A 19414-nucleotide genomic window follows, 5' to 3' on the forward strand; every position below is an offset into this window, starting at 1 on the left:
AAAGTCTCTTATCTCACCCTTCTTTTTTACAGACTTTTAGTTTGGATTCAAAGTCTATAGGTCTTGCTGTGTCACGCTGCCTTTGGGTTTGGATTGATCACCCGTCAATTGCAGGCGTGACTTTCAGCCTTGAACCTGGCTTTGATCTTCCTTCTGTTGTTCTTTTGTCCTTTTCTTTTTAGGGTGGATGCTTTTTACTTTGTTTCACTGTTGTCTAGGTCTTCAGCCGTTGGTAGTTGAACTTCACCTCATCAGGACAGGCTGGGGCTGGAGATTGATTTTATCATCCATACATGCCTCATTCACACATCTAAACTAACTAATAAGATTACAGCAGGGTTTGCAAAAATGAAGGTTGGAGGAAGCTTTTACAAAATGGAGTGAGCGTTTTAAAATGGGGTTTGAATTACAATATGGCAAACAGTGAACAGAAGTTACAATGCAGGCAAGTGTAGTGAATGGTGAACAGAACTTACATTAATAAAGTGAACAATTAAAAACAATTTCATTTATCAGTTCTACAAAATACCCACATTCATTTCATTGTAAAGACTGAAACTGATATTGATAGTTACTTAATATAGTACATGACATGTTGTACCATAATTATAATGCTCCATTATACAACCATTACCTAATGGATGGAAGCTGATATCAGACAAATTCAAATTAGAAATGAGGCAGTTTTTTGTTTGTTTGTTTGTTTTTAACAAGGAGGATGATTAAACCATTGGAACAAATCTATCAAAGGAAGTAGAGGACTCTCCATCTCTTGATGTCTTGGTATCAATACTGATTAACTTTCAGGAAGATATGCTTTAGACAAACACAAGTCTTGATTTCGTCAAACAGAAGTTTTTGGACTCAGTACAGGGGTAGCTGGTAGAATTTTAATGGTCTGTGAGATTGAGAAGGGTAGACCAGTTGATCTAATAGCTGCTTCTGGCCTTAAATGTTATGGCTCTACGAAAAAAGTTCCCCTTTAACTCCGATTGTTTCCTCTCTGAGTCACTATATTTAAAAAACTCTTTAACACCTTAAAGTAGGAACTGGCAACCTTTGGCATGCGGTCCATCAGGGAAATCCGCTGGAGGGCCGGGACGGTTTGTTTACCTGCAGCGTCAGCAGGTTCGGCCAATTGCAGCTCCCTCTGGCCATGTTAAAGTTTATGAGGAAGGCTGTTTTGATTTTAATAGATTATAGAAAGTTTAGGCATTTACATAGGTTTTTAGATATATTTTTAAATATGTTTATTTTGAAAAATAAAAAGAACATCTTTTAATTTTTTTTTAATTTGAATTACATAAAACAAATCTGATGTTTTATTTTATGATTTTTTAAATCTCTGATTCTTACCCAACTTGCATGGCCCATCCTCTAAACAAACCCCACCAGCTTTCCACGATTTCCGAATTGCTGTTATCTACACCAGGCTGATAGGGGTCAGCCTGAGTGCAAAGGATGAGGATTTCCCACATCATGGCCACTAATGAGTACCCACCCTGCCCAAATTTGGATCCTAGGAGTGTAGAAGTTCTTGAGCTGGTCCTCCACATGGGGGAAAAAATAAAAGGAAAGCACAGGGCTTAAGCACATTGAAATTCCAATATAGAATTTATATGGGACTTACGTTATGTACTATCTCTCTGCAGAAATCTGAACGTCAACTATGCTATTTTTCATCTCTAAATAATAATATTTCACTAGTGAAATCACAGAAAATAGTTTATATCAGACACTAGTATTCTCACCTTAATGAATCTTTTTAACAGAATGTTTTTATGTCATGTACTGTAAATCAGGATCACCACACTATATATTATTCAGGTGTAGGAAATGCAGTGCTTTCTGAACATGCTACACTGCATCAAAAGGTATCAAATCATAAAGAACCTTTCAATATCAAAATAATGCAGTCCTTTTATGAGTATTTACCAAAAAAAAAACATTTAGGTAGATGTACTGTAGAGAAAGACATAAGCAGACTCTGAATGAAGATCTGGACTATGAATCATCCCTCCTCCCCCCCCCCCCCAAAAAAAAAAAGAAAAAGAAAAAGACTATGGACAATAAAAATGAATAATCTAAAACCAAACAATGGACTTTTTCATTCCTGCTCTCAGGCAGACATAAATTCTGCAAACGTTTGGTTTCTTTTGAAATATGTAAATTTCTTTTGGTTATCAGGAAGATGAGGAGCTGACAGATAAGAGGAGAGTAGGAAAGGAGCTGAACAGGAAACATGATAAATTGAGAAATACGGTAAGAAGAAAAAACCATCTCTCTGTGAATGTATGCCAACATTTAAGGTGTCCTTTAGATCTTCCCATTCCAATTGTATCTTACCTAAAGGTGCAGTGGTTTCAGATCTTCCCAACATATTTTTTTTACATTTTCCCTATGGGGCATGTCTGCTTCCCTAACCTTGGCACACTCTGTATCACCTTGCACACTCAGTATCAACTTCCAATGAGTCAGACTCTACAAATTTCACCAGGGTTCCCTTGGGGTCCTATGGTTAACTCTAACATTAACATAAATGTTTAACATTAACCTCAGCTGGACAGGATGTGAATTTGGATTCCCCTTATTTACAGAATTCTCTTCTCAGTGAAGCCAGATGAGTAATAATTTTGGAGGAACCTCTTGTTGGGCCAGGAACAATAATTAGGCTTACTTTGAGGAGTCTGGAATTGGAGAGGAGAGGACTTCTCTCCCACACTCCTTCTCCTATTCCCAGGAACAAAATGGGGAGCTGCTTTTACTCTTTGTGGATTTTGCTCCCTGATAAGACTTGCCTGTATCTACAAAGTCAGCTAATTCAGCAGTAGCGTCTACTGATCCTGGACTTCTCTCCCACACTGCTGTTCGCACTTCTTCACTGCAAACCTCAAAGAACTGCTCTTGAGCAATTAAATCAACCAAAAGGTGTTTGTCCCTTTACTCTTACTCCACTTTTTCAAACAATCCACCATTTTATGCAGAAATCCCCCCTAATTTAACTCATCAACCCTTCTAAAGTTCCTGAATTTGTGGTGATATATTTCTGGTGTACTCTGAAACAGTTTTAACAGAGACATATTTAAAACATCATATTTCATTGTTTCACTTACATCCATATCATTAAACACCTGTAACACTTTATCCCTCAGCTTAGAGAGCAGGACGGTCATTCTTTAGCTCTCAGGAATGTTCTGAATGCTGTAGAGTCTTTTAAAGGTGGTCAGATATTCTTCATACAATCAGTTTCCTTATAACGGGGCACAATTTGTCCCAGCTGGCTGGCTTTTGGAGAGTATTGATTAATGCTTGAGTGTTTTGAATCTGTGCCTCCAGCAACCTGTGTTCATGTTCTTTTTCCTCATGTTTAATGTCTTGCAGCTCCAGAGCTCCTTGATGGGCTGCTTCTTGCACTGGTCTCTCAGCATCTTTCATGCTTTGGCTTTTGGTTCAGCTTCTCACCTCATGTGTTCCTGTTCCTTGTCCCCTTTCTCTGTATCCAGCTTCTGCAACTCTATCTCAGCCAGTTTAATTTGCACAACTGTCTGGCCAGGGGCTGTGTCGTTGCCCTTGAGTCCTTTTGATAGATCAAGTTGTTCTTTTTGCTCTTTAGTATGCATACTTACCTTTATGCTTTTTTTTTGTTCTATTTCTGTCACCTGTAATAAACACTCAGAAAAAAACCTAATGTTTCTTTCATCTGTTGCCAGCCTTCTCATCTGTGAGTCTCTTAAAAATCTACTTTATGAGTGCTTGGAGTGTGACATTCAGTTAAACATCAAATAGTGTATAAATCTTGTCAAGAGTACACCACTGTGGCACTTTCTAGGGGTGTCCAGGTCTGAGAATCACCATGTCACCCGTCCCCTCTTTATTGTGAGGGGGAATATTTCTTTTGGTAGGTGGTTGTTGGCTCCCTGACGCTGCCAGCCAGTTGAACACTCAAGCACTCCCCTCTGGGCTCATCAGCCTCTACTCTGTCATGCATAAAAACTCTTGGTGTATCCCACTCCCCAGACTACTTAAAAGAATCCCCCCAGCTCCTTCACTGGACACTCACAGTAATTACCAGGTTCGCTATTCTCAAGAGAATAGTACACCCCACCCCACAGCTTGATTATTTCAACTATTAGCTTTAATATAGCAACAAAGCACCATAAATCAATTTATAGTAAAAACAAATATTAGTTTATTAATGTGAAGTTCCCCTGGTGCAGTGGTCCCCAACCTTTTTGTGGCCAATAGCACATTGATGTTTTCAGAAGAATGTGGCAGGCTCCAAGAATTTTTCAAGGCACCAGCAGAGCAAGCATGTATCTGGGGCAGCACATGCTATGGGGCGGCACTCCGTCCATTCTTGGGACAGCAGAGTCAGAGCATTTTGTTGTTGTTGTTGTTTGTTGTTTTTAACCCTGATTCAGCAGTTTGGGTGGGTTTTTTGGTTTTCGGGTTTTTTTTGGCTGCAGTTCTGGGAATGCAGAGAAAATCCAGAGAGAAGCCGCGGCCGGCGCCTGCCAGGGACAGAGAACACCGGCGCCCGCAGCATGCAGCCCTGGAGTTCTCTGCAGCCCCGGAGTTCTCTGTCCCTGGCAGGTGCAGGGCTGTGGCTTCTCTCCCCTGCTGGGCACTAGGCAGGCCCCATGCTTGCTGGGGACAGAGAACACCAGTGCTCACAGCCTGCAGGCCCGAAGTTCTCTGTACCCAGCAGGTGTGGGGCTGCAGCTTCTCTCCCCTGCTGGGAATTAGGCATGTCCCGTGCCTGCCGCAGCTTTGGAGAGAAGCAAGAGAGAAGCCACAGCCCCGCACCTGCCAGAGACAGAGAACACTGGCGTCCGCAACCTGCAGCCCCGGAGTTCTCTGTCCCCGGTAGGCGCGGAGCTGCAGCTTCTCTCCCTTGCTGGGCACTAGGTGGGTACACATAAATGGCCCAGTGGGCACCATGGTTCCTGTGGGCACAGCATTGGGACCACTACCTTGGTGTTATCTGGATCTGGGATCTGCTAGGTCACTCCAATCCTTGACTCTGGGAGCCAGCCTTACCCTGCTTTGTTGTGAGAACCCCACTCCCGGGCTGTTCACATATAGCCTCTAGCATGTAAGCTGTTCCCAGGTATGTGAGTGAGCACTTTTGGCCAGCCAGTGCTTGGATTGTGCAACCAAATGACAGTAGTCAATATCTCCAGTCCCAGCCACAACCCTAGGAACCTCCATCTTGCAGTGTACAATTATGCCCGCTGGATGCTGCAAACTTATATGAGTTGGTCAATTTAACAAAGAAATTTATATGTACCAGGCTTGTTATCCCAAGGGAAGTCTCTGACATGCTTCAAACCAAACGTGTTGCTTCGGCTACAATAAACAAACCAATTCATTAACTACAAAAGATAGATTTTAAGTGATTATAAGTCAAAGCACAAGAAGTCAGATTTGGTCAAATGAAATAAAAGCAAAACACATTCTAAGATGATCTTAACACTTTCAGTGCCCTTATAAACTTAGATTCTTCTCACCACAGGCTGGATGATTGCCCTTCAGCCAGGCTCTCCCCTTTGATCAGCGCTTCAGTTACTTGGTGGTGGTGTCATTAAAAGGACGTAGAAGAAAGAGAACAAGGCAAACGTCTCTCCCTTTTATCATGTTCACTCTTCCCTCTTAGCTTTTCCCCTCCCCCTTCAGAGTCAGATAAGCATTACCTCATCATAGTACCAAACTGACCAAGGGAAGGTGGATGACTCACTCAAGAGTCCAACAGATCCTTTGTTGTTGACTAGGCCAGTGTCCTTTGTTCCTCTGAGGCTGGGCTGGATTTGTTCAGTACATGTCATGATGAGGTGTGAGTTATCCTTCTGCTTCTGGAGAGTTTTGCCTGGGCTTGTTTTAAGCCATGAGGACAGATTTTCAGCCTCATAACTATATACATGAAATTACAACCTATAACATTACTATAACAACAATGCTCAGTGCATCATGAGCCTTTTAAAGGGGGTTCCAAAGAGGATGAGTCTAGACTGTTCTCAATGGTACCTGATGAGAGAACAAGGAGTAATGGTCTCATATTGCAGTGGAGGAGGTTTAGGTCGGATATTAGGAAAAACTTTTTCACTAGGAAGATGGTGAAGCACTGGAATGTGTTACCTAGGGAGGTGGTGGAATCTCCTTCCTTAGAGGATTTTAAGGTCAGGCTTGACAAAGCCCTGACTGAGATGATTTAGTTGGGGATTGGTCCTGCTTTGAGCAGGGGGTTGGACTAGATGACCTCCTGAGGTCCCTTCCAACTCTGATATTCTATGATTCTATGGTTCTTTCAAAGACACTCGACATGACAAACTTTGCATTGGATACCTCACAATCATATTATAAGGATGAACATGGGGGTGCAGGGTGTTCCCCCGAGGTACAGAGTGTGACAATTAACAAAGGTAAAGATTTAAGAGATAGTGAGCAAAGATAATAACAGTGGGTTTCAAATAAAACGAAAGTATAATATGCTTCTGTTACAACTTCAACTTAACAGGCTAACCTTGTCTCAATCAATTTCTTACCTATGCCCTTCTGTGCAGTATTTCAATCTAGGTTGGTCAAGATCCTGTTTTCATGGATGTAACTGTACTACCTTGTTACCACCTCAAATGCAGGATAAAGAAGGATCATTGTGCCCTCCTCTTATACCCAAATGTCATTGTTTTTTATTCCTTCTGGTTCCCTTGCGGAGGTGTTGGCTATAAGGTGTCTTCTACTACTCCTCTTTCTTCCACATCCCTTTTGCACATTTTTTTCTGTTGATTTTCACATGTAGATCAGGCCTCTGTTTTGTTGGCTTTACAGTGCTTAATTTACATCTGAAGTGAGACAGGAGATTCCACATCCCTTTGTCTCGGAAAAACAGTTTGCCAATCCTGCCTGAGACACAGATTCTAAAACACATTCTCAAGACATATATACAACTTACTAAATATCACCCATACATACATCACTCAATGATTATGAGGATCAGTATAACATAAGCTTCCATTAGACCTGATACTTCACTCAACCCTTTTTGGGTAAATACTATGACAGAAGTTTGTTAGGTGTAGAGAGTTTGTCAGTTTCTCTTATAAAACAGCTAACCCTTTAGCAGTTGGCAGTTTGGTTCTTAAGGCCACATTCCCAATATGAAATCTCACTAGAGTATGAAAAATTCTCTCCTCTTTTTTCTGAAACTGATCTGAAAGGGATGGACTTTGATTATTTGGGTTACTACTTAATCCCTCATCATTCCCATTCTGGTCCATTTTCTTTTGCATTCTGATACATGACAGTATGTTTTGACAGTATGTTTTCTTTTACATTCTGATACATGACAGTATGTTTTGACACTGCTATTTTCTTCAGAACATGTTGGATGAAACCAGAACAAGTCCAGTATCCTATCTCCAACATTAGCCAGAACCAGCTGCCTCAGATGATAGTGTAAGAGCCCCTCAGTGGGCAAATATAGAATAATCTGCCCCCAACACACACACACATAAATCTCATCCTGATCCTAGAAGTAAGAGATTGTCTTAAACTCTGAAGCACAAATTTTAGTATCACTTCCAAGACTGGTACTGTCATTAATTATCATAAATCTGGATATTCTTGATATAAATATACAATCCCTTTTTGAATCTGTATTCTTGGTCTCATCAAAGACCTGTGGCAATTCATTCCAAAGCTTAATTGCACATTCTGTGAAAAAGTATTTCCTTTTATTAGTTTTGAATTTTCCACATTTAATTTAAATGAATGTTCTCTTGTAACTGTTATGAAACAGCAGCTCTCAGCCTACCTTATCTAAACCATTCATTATCGTCAATATATTTGTCATGTCCCTTTTTATTTGTCCGTTTTCTAATGTAAACATTCCCAATCTTTTCAATCTCTCTTCATATAAGAGTTTTTTTCAGACTTTGAATAATTCTCATTGCTCTTCATTGATTTGAACTTATTTATTTTACTAATCTCTCCCTGCCCCCAACACAGAGATTTCCTTATCAGTCACCGGTTCTGATGTGCTTCTTTCCACATATGTACACAAGTGAACAGGACAGAAATCTAACAAGCTGTCTGAACCCCAATGGGTAGGACCTACATGGGTCTAAAGATAGCAGCATTTGATTATAAATCTCCGAAAGAGGAATGTAAACATTTATTACAATGTGTTTTTTCCTTAAAGTGGTATCAACTGTATATCCAATTACATATATTTTGAGCTCTAATTCTTAAGTGATCTTTCTGAGATTTTGGGAGAATAATGCAGATTAAGTGAATAATAGGTGCATCTAAATGAAAAATAACTCTTTACTTGTGTATCAGAAACAGTTTATTTCTCTGATGATACTTTATACAATTCTTATCATTTATATCAGGGGTCAGCAACCTCTGCATGCAGCTTGTCAGGGTAAGCACCCTAGTGGGCCGGGCCAGTTGTTTACCTGCTGCATCGGCAGGTTTGGCCGATCGCAGCTCCCACTGGCCGCGGTTCACCATGTCAGGCCAATGGGGGAAGCAGGAAGCAGCGCGGCCAAGGGACGTGCTGTCCGCTGCTTCCCGCAGCCCCTATTGACCTGGGATGGCGAACCGTGGTCACTGGGATCCGCGATCGGCTGAATCTGCTGATGCGGCAGGTAAACAAACTGGCCTGGCCTGCCAGGGTGCTTACCCTAGCAAGCTGCGTGCCAGAAGTTGCCGACCCCTGAACTAAGGGCAAAGGTTTCAAAGGTTATTTTGAACACAGATACAGTAAAATTCTAAAGTAATTTCAGCAACCTTGCACATTATACTCATATTAAATGTCAGAATAATAAAGAAAAAGATTTAAGATTAGGTTACATTATTTCGGCTTTTTCATATTAATATAAATTTAAGGCTCAATTCACAAATAATATTAGTTTTATGTGGGCACTTACTGACATATAAACAGCATGGTACTAAGTAACTTAACTGTCTATAAATTGGACAAGATGAAAAATGAAAAAAATAATGCAAATAGTTTTAAATTATGTTTCATTTTGAAATCTTACTTTATATGACCTCATTTTTTTTATTTTTTATGTAGTGATCTTTCTGCTAATCCTTCCTCACTCCTGCCTTTCACTATTGTTTGCCACTTCCATGGACAGATAGTCACTCTGAATTGGAACAAAAAGTTGAAATTTCAAAATTGACTGCAAAATCAAAAATTCAAAATATTTGGTTTGGGAAACAAACAAAACATTTCATTTCAGTCTTACTATTTTGACTTTTATGTTATATTATAATTTAAAATAATAAAGTTAAAATAAAATGTTTTGACCTTGTCAAAATGAAATGTTGGTAATTTCCCATGAAAAATTTCAATGAAATTGATACATTCCTAGGATTTTTTTTTTATTTGCTAGAATCAACATTTTACAACTGAGAACACCATTGGTGAAAATTTTCCAACCAATTCTGCTTAGCATACAGTTGTCCCATAATCACCAAAGGACTAAGATTAGCTTTACGTTACCATTACACTTCACCCCAAGTGTGCTGTACACAGACATAGCTGACATTCTAGTCCACTGAATCTTGCTTTCTTCCTCAACCCAAGGTGATGTTTGATGTTTTATTTTATTTTATAAAATGAATTACAGCACAGATGACAAAACAGAAGGAGACAGGTCTTAGTGTAAATTTAACTAAAGAAGGCAGATTGACTCACAAAATGTGTTATTTCAACTTGATTATTATTAAAAATAGCAATTTCTAGGGTAAACAAGTGTACAAAATAAAGATACGCAGACACATTCAGTCACAATGAGGTCTAGCAGGAAAAAAAATTGCTTGCTTTATTGTAGTACTTCCATAGACAGTAATATGTTCATCTGGAAATGGTTCCAGTAAATAGATAAAAGGTTGCAGTATTCTTTGTAGTTAAATTATGCATCAGTGAAAAGGGAAAGGCTGGAAGTCTGGAATTAGTTTTCTGTTCTAATTTTGTGAATCATCAGCAGGAATATGTTTTCTATTGGATTTGCAAGTACTATAAATTTCTGCAATCAGCATGCAGCCATCATGCACAAAACAGCTGAGAAGCGCAATAACCTGTAGATTAATGTTCAATATCACAATTTGATCTAATTTTTCCTTCTACACAAGATTCATGCTTAGAAATAGTTAATCAGCATTGGACATGTTTTATGGATGCTGTCTCCTGAAGCAACCCTTTTAAAGAACTGTTCATTCAATCTCCAGTCCTTGTGTGGAATTATAATTCTATTTTTGCGAATTCTGGAAAAAAAAAATTCAGATCCTACCTAACAGAATCCTCTAATATTTACAAATGATTCAAAGCATTAACATCTTCCATGGCTCATTATTTAACACTCTAGATGTACTTGTGCTAATGTTTCCATCTAGGTGGCACAGTTCAAGATTTCATCTCGTTTGAATGCAGCTGGTGTATTTGAAAATGCTGCCTAACTTTTGCACATAATTAAATTCAGTATGTGGAGTCTATGCCACATTACAAAAGCAAACAGGATGTTTACGAGGGCACTGCAGCATAAACATATGTTTTTAATTTTCTAGAAATGAATTACTGTAATATTCAAAAGCAAGGTCTGTGTCATACCATCAGTTCTTGAGCAAAACTCCCCAATGAGAATTCTGATTAAAAATTGATAGTATTACATGGTCCCCTACAAGTTACTTGTTAATATACTAAGTTTAGAAAGCCTCTGCAAGTATGTATAATAATTAGAAATGGGGTGAAAAAACTCTTAGCTTGAACCACAAAAGCTGAGAGAAAGCATGGAACAGACTGTGTTAAGTTAATTTGGACTTATCAAAAATATGTAACTTTTGGAAAATTGGATACATATAGGGCCAGATCCTCAGCTGGTGTAAAGTCAATAGAGCAATGATGATTTATCCCAGACGATGATCTGGCCCTACTTCTACAGAATTGTGAAACAACATGATGAAGCACTTTCATTGTCTGAGTTGTTCTATGCTGAGAGGTCTTCATTTGTTATACTCCAAGGTTTATCAAACTAAGAGGCAAACCTAGTCCACTGTCTTTTTAAATGTTGCCTGTAAGGTGAAGGGAGCATAATCAGCTTGTTCAGTTGCCCATGGACTCCCCTCTTTTTCCCTCCCTTTTCTCTTCTCCCCCTGGCATTTTCACTTCTGCTGACATTAACATTGGTCCACAAACACCTTCATGCTCTTTCCCATGCCATCCCTTATGCCTGGGAAAAGGTCTCAATTTTTGTAAAGCCAACACCTTATTTATCATCTAGTCCAGGGGTCGGCAACCTCTGCAATGTGGCTCGCCAGGGTAAGCACCCTAGTGGGCTGGAACAGTTTGTTTACCTGCCGCATCGGCAGGTTTGTCTGATAGCGGCTCCCACTGGCCATGGTTTGCCGTCCCAGGCCAATGGGGGTGACTGGAAGCCTCGGCCAGCACATCCCTTGCCCATGCTGCTTCCTGCCATCCCCATTGGCCTGGGACGGCAAACTGTGGCCAGTGGGAGCCACAATCGGCCGAACCTGCCAACACAGCAGGTAAACAAATTGGCCCGGCCCACCAGGGTGCTTATCCTAGTGAGCCATGTGCAGAGGTTGCCGACCCCTGATCTAGTCCCGCCTCCAACCTTACTTCTGCCATTATGCATAGAGAAAATTATCATCTGATAACCAGGGGTCGACAACCTCTGGCACGTGGCTCGCCAGGGTAAGCACACTGGTGGGCCGGGCCAGTTTGTTCACCTGCCATATCGCCAGCTTCGGCCGACTGCGGCTCCCACTGGCTGCAGTTCGCCATCCCAGGCCAATGGGGGTTGCGGAAAGCGGTGCGAGTGAGGGATGTAGTGGCGGCGGCTTTCCGCCGCCCTCATTGGGCTGGGACGGCGAACCACAGCCAGTGGGAGTTGGAATTGGCCAAACCTTCTGACGTGGCATGTAAACAAACTAGTCTGGCTTGCCAAGATGCTTACCCTGGCGAGCCACATGCCAGAGGTTGCCAACCCCTGTGATAACAGCTAGGCTGGGGGCAAGTTGAAATTACTGCTTTTGGTTGGCTAACAGTATGCACACAACCAGGGCCATTCTTAGGATTTACCGGGCCCTATGCAGTATTTTTAAACTGGTGGCCCTGTGCCCAGCGGGAGCCCGGACTTGCAACCCTGGGGTGTGGGAGGGATGAGGCAGCAAAAGATATTGAGCCACTCAGCCCACCTCAACCACAGTGGAGAGTCACAGTTTCTTGCAGAGGCCCTCGTACCCTCTCCCTCATGCAGAATGCATGGCGCTGGCACATTCAGCTCTGTAAATATGGACCGTGCCTAAGGAGACTGCAGCGCACACAGGGCGTGCAGAAACCAACCCGTTCTTACCTGTTGTCATGGGTTGTGGGTGAAGCTGCATCTTGTGGAGGCTATCTCCTCAGCCCACATGTGGTCCCGCCCATACTCTACCCCTGCTCTGCCCCAGGCCAATACCCAACTCTGCCTAGGCCCCGCCCTCTTCCCACTGTCTCCTTCCTCTCTTCCGTCTCTATCCTTGATCACCCCCTTCCAGCCAAATCCCTGAACCCAAATGAAGCAAATGACATTTGAAAAAAAAGCACTTTTCTGCAATTTCTTTCTAAAGAAAAGGGACCATGTTTTCCACTGCATGCCAGATGGTGAAGACTGGACATGCAGAAGGTACCTAATTAAAAGCACTAAATTTGGGAATAACAAATGTCAGTCACAGGTTTTTTTATATACCCTGAAGTTTGTCAGAGATTTATTTGCAAAAACTTTGTAGTAAGAGCAAGTCAGCTATCCTTCTGAATACAACATTACATATTATAGAACAGGGGTTGGCAATCTCTGGCATGCGGCTTGCCAGGGTAAGCACCCTGGCGGGCTGGGCCAGTTTGTTTACCTGCCACATCAACAGGTTCGGTGGACCATGACTCCCACTGGCCGCAGTTCACCATCCCAGGCCAATGGGGGTGACGGGAAGCCACGGCCAGCACATCCCTCGCCTGTACCGCTCGTTTACAGCCAGGGGGATGCACCCCAGATAATGGAGCACTGGGTCTGGGACGGACACGGGGGCCAAGTGGTAGCAGGACACCAGCCTTCAGAGGGTGCTCTGGGGGCTGGATGAACTAATTCTCTGAGAAAACCAGCAGGAGGCGCTGCAGGGTTGAGTCCCGCTCGTTTACAGGGTGACAGAATTATGCAAAGCTATGGTTTAGTAGTGAGAGATGCACCATCAGAAAGTGTAGCCCACACAGCTGGATGATCCTGCAAAAAGCAGAACTGCTCCTCAGCTTCCAATGACTGCAATGGGAATTAAGAGGGATCGGAACTTTGCAGGATTGGGCCCTGAAGAAGAGAAATAATAATCTAAATTTAGAACTGAAGATTTGCCACTCCTAACTCTGTTTCAATCATGTAGAAGACAATAGAAGGAGGTAGGAATATCTAGGTTCAGTGAGCAAGGGATTTTTATAACATTTGCACTGCAAACATAAGATCAAGAAAAAATGTATTTTCCAGTCAGTAGATCAAGAAAAACTCAGAATGGAGAAAAGTAATCATCCTAAATTTTGCTTTGATTTTTTTTTCCTGTTGCTTTGCATCAAGGTAACTGAAAGTTCATATGAGAATACAAGTTGCTGTATCCAAACATGTACACTTCTCATTTTCTCAGTGTAATAACTTTTAATTTAATGTCAAGTCAGAAAATGTCAAGAGAGAACAAAAGAAGATAAATAAGTTGTGCTTGCTTTTGCTTAAGGAAGGAATATCAAAGAAGGGCTAAGAAACCCTACTATCCCTAAGGAAAGGCAAACAACACAAAATGGCAAAGCCGGTAGTTTTTGTCTTCTTTGGCAAGAGCTCAAATATCCACTTTTGTATCAAAGTGTCTCAAGACAGCAGCCTTTAGTATTGTAACCTAGACTTTGGAAATGCCTTCAAGGGCTCTTTTCACAATAGTGTTATCAGTCTACATCTGAGTGTTCTTCCTATATTTGAACAGCATGGGTCACTTGGTGCATACAAAATTCAACCATGAATATATTAGCAAACTGCACCATTATCACTTCTACTACAAATAATTATTTATTGAGTGCCAGTAGAGTGCTTGGCCCTAAACAAACCAAGAGGAAAACATGATCTATACTCTGAAGAGTTTGTAGTGTAATTCAAACATATACAGTACAGTTTATTATCATACATGCAATATGCATTCTCCAAAACTTATATTAGGCATGGCAAGAAACATAGATTCAAGTTCTGAGCTGGGGCAGCTCTAGGCATTTTGCCGCCCCAAGCCCGGCAGGCAGGCTACCTTTGGCTGCTTGCCTGCGGAGAGTCCGCTGGTCCCGCGGCTTCGGTGAACCTCCCGCAGGTGTGCCTGCAGGAGGTCCGCCGAAGCCACGGGACCAGCAGACCCTCTACAGGAATGCCATCTAAGGCAGCCTGCCTGCCGCCCTTGTGGCAACCGACAGAGCACCCCCTTGCCGCCCCAAGCACATGCTTGGCATGCTGGGGCCTGGAGCCACTCCTGGTTCTGAGTCTGATCAAAGTGCAACAGGAGAACCAGAAGCCTGTAATTTAGCACAGAGGTAACAGACAGACAGATAGGTGGGTCCAGCTTTACACTGTGCTAGGTGCCTCCTGTGAGATGGTAAGTACCATCAGCTCTCACTGACTTTTTATCGTTTTTTTTTTTTACTTCTGAATCAGGGGGCTAGACTGAGAGTTATCTTGAAGGCCATATGGAATGATGCATCATTGCACCATCCCAAAAGAAACTCCAGGAAGGTATTTTCACACAGAAACTGCTCTCTGCAGAATGATTCCCAGAGATATCATTTTGTAAAAGGGGAGAGAAAAGAGTGGATATGCTGCACCAATCTATTACCTGACAACGTATACTCCCGGCAACCTATCTACAAATCTGCTGGCAGATGTGTTGGGAGTGGGGCAGAACTATGGAAATACATATTCCTAACATTTTTGCCCTACACACTGGCCCCATTAGCCAAGCTGAGACCGAATCTTCAATCTCCTCCATAACAATTGGCCTTGTTACTTTTACAAATTACAAGCAACAATAATAGTCAATGAACTTTTGATGTTGTTATTATTTATTTTATAGGCTAGATTGTGACCAGTGCTTATGCAAATGCAACTTGGCCATGGCTCACTTGCACAGCTCTGTAAAGGATATCCAAAACTGTAGATCTTGTGCTTGAGAGTGTGCTGCAGCTACTACGGAGATGTTCCCTGTCACAGTGTGGCTGGCCATTCTAAATGGAGACAGGTCTCAGCCCACCTGTGATGCAACTCATTTACCTCCCCAGGTGAAGAGAATGAATTACATCATGTGGCCTATGGTCATCCAACTGTACCAGGCCCCTGTGGGGAGTAGAAAAGCAGATGTTTGTGGACAGCCAAAGGGGGGATAGTAGGGTGAATCTGCAGGAAGATGGTATCTTCTGCAGTGATCTCTGAGGACAGGAGCTGTGGCTGGGTGGAAAGTCCTGACTGCAAGCTGCAAGTTTTGTTGTCTTTTTGGGGAGAAGGCAAGGAAGGCAAGCTAGGTCTTGTATCTTCTCCAGTGGCTCGGAGACCAGTAAGAGACAGTACTTCAAGGAGGAGGGGCTATATCTAGATTAAGGGTAGGATGGATGACTTCTTGTGTTTATTTCTGAACTTTATGTTAATGAACCAGACCCTAGGGAGGGCTGTTGTTATTTGGTTGATGAAAGAAGTTTGTGTGTGGAGCCTAGAAGATGGGACAGTGAAGCAGCATGTTGCAGAGCCACTGGCGGCCAAAAGGGGGCATTTGGGAAGTTGCTGCTTCTGTTTCACTCCCCCATAGGAAAAACAATGAGGAGTATTTGTGGCACCTTAGTGACTAAAATTTTTATTTGGGCATAAGCTTTTGTGGGCTAGAACCCACTTCATCAGATGCATGGAGTGGAAAATATAGTACCAGGTATATATACATCATTCTTGAGAAGATGGGAGTTCCCTTACCAAGTCGCGGGTCAGTCTAACAAGACAATTAAATTAATAGTAGAATACCAAGGGAAGAAAAATCACCTTTGTAGTGGTAATGAGGGTGGCCCATTTCAAACAGTTGACAAAGGTGTGAGTAGCATTAGGGAGAAATTAGTATGGTAAAATTAGTTTTTGTAATGACCCATCCTCTCCCAGGCTTTATTCAGGCCTAATATGATGTTGTCCAGTTTGCAAATTAATTCCAGTTCTGCAGTTTTTAAAGTTTTTTTTGTTGAAGAATTGCCACTTTTAAGTCTGTTATTGAGTGACCAGGGAAGTTAAGCGTTCTCCTACTGGTTTTTGAATGTTATAATTCCTGATGTCAGATTTGTGTTCATTTATTCTTTTCCTTGGGAGAGAGGCCAGTCCTCGCTTACAAACAGCCCCCCAACGAGAAGCAAATACTCATCAGCAACTACACACCATACAACAAAAACACTAACCCAGGAACCAAACCCTGCAACAAACCCCGGTGCCAACTCTGTCCACATATGTATTCAAGGGTCACCATCATAGGACATAACCACTTCAGCCACACCATCAGGGGCTCATTCATGTGCACATCTTCCAATGTAATATATGCCATCATGTGCCAGCAATGCCTCTCTACCATGTACATTGGCCAAACTGGACAATCTCTTTACTCCTTAAAGAAAGGTTACTTATCACACAATACTGCAGGAGGCAATCTGCCTTTATGAGACAGAATACGTCTCTGTGCTTCTCTTGGGGTCATGATGCTTCATACCATCCATTACTACAAGCTGTGGCTACCAACCACTGTCTATTCTGGACAGGGGCAACCCATCTATATAGGCAAACTAGGTGGTCACCTAGGGTGCCAAGTTAAATCGGGTGCCAAATTAGAGGGGAAAAATCAAATGAAAAAAAGGAAAAAAAATGAAAAAGATGTAAAAAATGCAAATAAAATCATGAAGATGTCATTATTTCAATTCCTGTGTGCATATGGAGGGAATATGAATTATGATTCATTTCTCTACGTTTAGAATTTATTAATATAACAAATCTTATATTTACTGCAGAAATAAATAATATTTTAGTGAATTTTTTTTCCAATTTGTGATGTAGAGTCAAGATGACTCACTCCGCAATTTTAACAAGCAATAACTCAGCCACAGTGAAACACATCTGCCAAAAGCAAGAATGATGCTAGTGACACCTAACTCAAATACACATCAAGGTCGCATAGACGGAAATTCATGTAGATCAGAGATATCACGAGTTGATACATGTCAAATGGTCATTTTAACATACATTGGAGGTAGATGGTTAAGAATCAAGCCAATACTGTAGAAAATTTTGTTTCTTGGTGCTAAATAATAAAGAATAACATCTTTCAGCATTTTAAATCCAAAATGTGAGTATCTTTAAGTGTTATTAAGCCTTAGCGTTATTATTGGGCTATATAATTATTAACTTTTCTCTGTTATAACTGGTTCACATTTAATAAATATGGTCCATAAAAGAAAAGTAACGGCGTTAACACTTAATAGACTACGAAAGTTATGACGTCACTTTCCAAGAGGGTTACTGTGGAGAAGGGGATTACTTTCCAAACAACCGGTGTCGGGGTATATAACGTCAAAAACGGTTCTTTTGTTTCTGTGTTTTAATTGGCAAGTGAATGTATGTTACTAATCATTGAATCTTTTAGCAGTGAAAAGATTTGTTGGGATAGCTGCAAAGTGGATTAAATCATCAACCATGTGGTGGGGTGTCAGCCATCCTTAACGCTACACTACTTGCAGTCTGGAGCACAGCACATAACAATATTCAAATCCCTCATGGCAGAAAGAGGAAAAAGAAAACCCTCAGGAGCTGAGTATCATAAACGAAAGGCTGGGAAGGAAAAGGACCAAGCAAAACAGTAAGGATCCTTCCTGAAATATCTTCTTTTTAATCCAAATAAAGATGGAAGCAGTTCACTGCATCTACATGAAGGAATTTTACTTGGAGAGGAGGTTAGCTCACATCTGCATGGAAGCAGTTTGGAATTAATCAAAACTGGTTACAATATTCAGTATCGAAGGACTCTGTGTTGTGCTTTTGCTGCAAGTTGTTTAGAAATCAAGCAATTGGTACATCACTTACTGAAAATGATTGGAAGGACTGGAAAAATATATCTCCAATTCTCTCTTCACATGAAAGAAGTACAGAACATTTGGAATGTGTTCAAAATTGGAAAGAACTAGAATTACAATTGAAAAAAGGAAAAAAAAACTTATCAATGAAGATAATTTACGTGTGATCAAGGAAAAAGAAGAATATTGGTAACAAATATTAGTGTCTGATTGCTTTAGTGAGAGTTCTCGGTGGGCAAAATTTAGCATTCCATGGCCACAGTAGAAATGAAAAATTACACACTCCAGATAATGGAAACTTCTTAAAATTTCTTGAATACCTAGCTTTGTTTGATCCATTCATGAAGGAGCATCTATGTAAAATAACTGATCATGAAACACAAGTTCATTACTTAGAAAAAAATATGTAGAATGAACTGATTCAAAACCTAGCAAATGCCATTCAAAAGAAAATTGTAGAAGCTATCCATTCTGCAAAATACTTGTCAATAATACTGGACTGTACACCAGATGTGAGTCATGTTGGACAAATGATGATGATAATTCATTTTGTGGATATGGAAAAGTCTGCAGATGAAGATAATGTTGAAGTCCTTCTAAAGAGCATTTTTTGAGTTTCGTACCACTGAAGGAGACGACTGGAGCATAATGCTTGAAACTATTCTACAAGAGCTTGAAACAATGTTATTATCTGTTGAAAACTTACGTGGCCAAGGCTATGATAATGGGAGTAATATGAAGGACAAAGACAATGGTATGCAAAGGAAAATAATGGAAATCAATCCTAGGGCTTTCTTAGTTCCTTATTGTGCAAATTCTCTGAATTTGGTTGCCAAAGATGCTGCTAGATGTTGTTTGGAAGCAAGCAGTTTCTTTGACCTGATGCAACATGTTTATGTGTTTTTCTCAGGCTCAACACATTGTTGGGAGATTCTGACACGTCATATGAATTCTCTGACTGTGAAATGACTTAGTCAGACAAAATAGCAGAGTCGGATTAATGCTTTGAAGCCTCTTTGCTGTGAACTTGGAAACATTTATGATGCCCTAATTGAAATTTCTGATGATACTATTACCTTTACTGGATCATCTGGCAATAGGCACATTCATATGCAGAAGCTCTTGCAAATGGCCTTTGCAGGTCTCAAAGTGGTTCAAATTTGTGACTTCACTCATTTAGTGGTATAATATCCTTTCGAGATTAACCTCACTAGTAAGCAGCTTCAGGAAAATAACTTTAACATACACTCTGCT

The sequence above is a fragment of the Chelonoidis abingdonii genome, chromosome 1 (genome assembly GCF_003597395.2).
Source record: "Chelonoidis abingdonii isolate Lonesome George chromosome 1, CheloAbing_2.0, whole genome shotgun sequence".
Classification (NCBI taxonomy): Eukaryota; Metazoa; Chordata; order Testudines; family Testudinidae; genus Chelonoidis; species Chelonoidis abingdonii.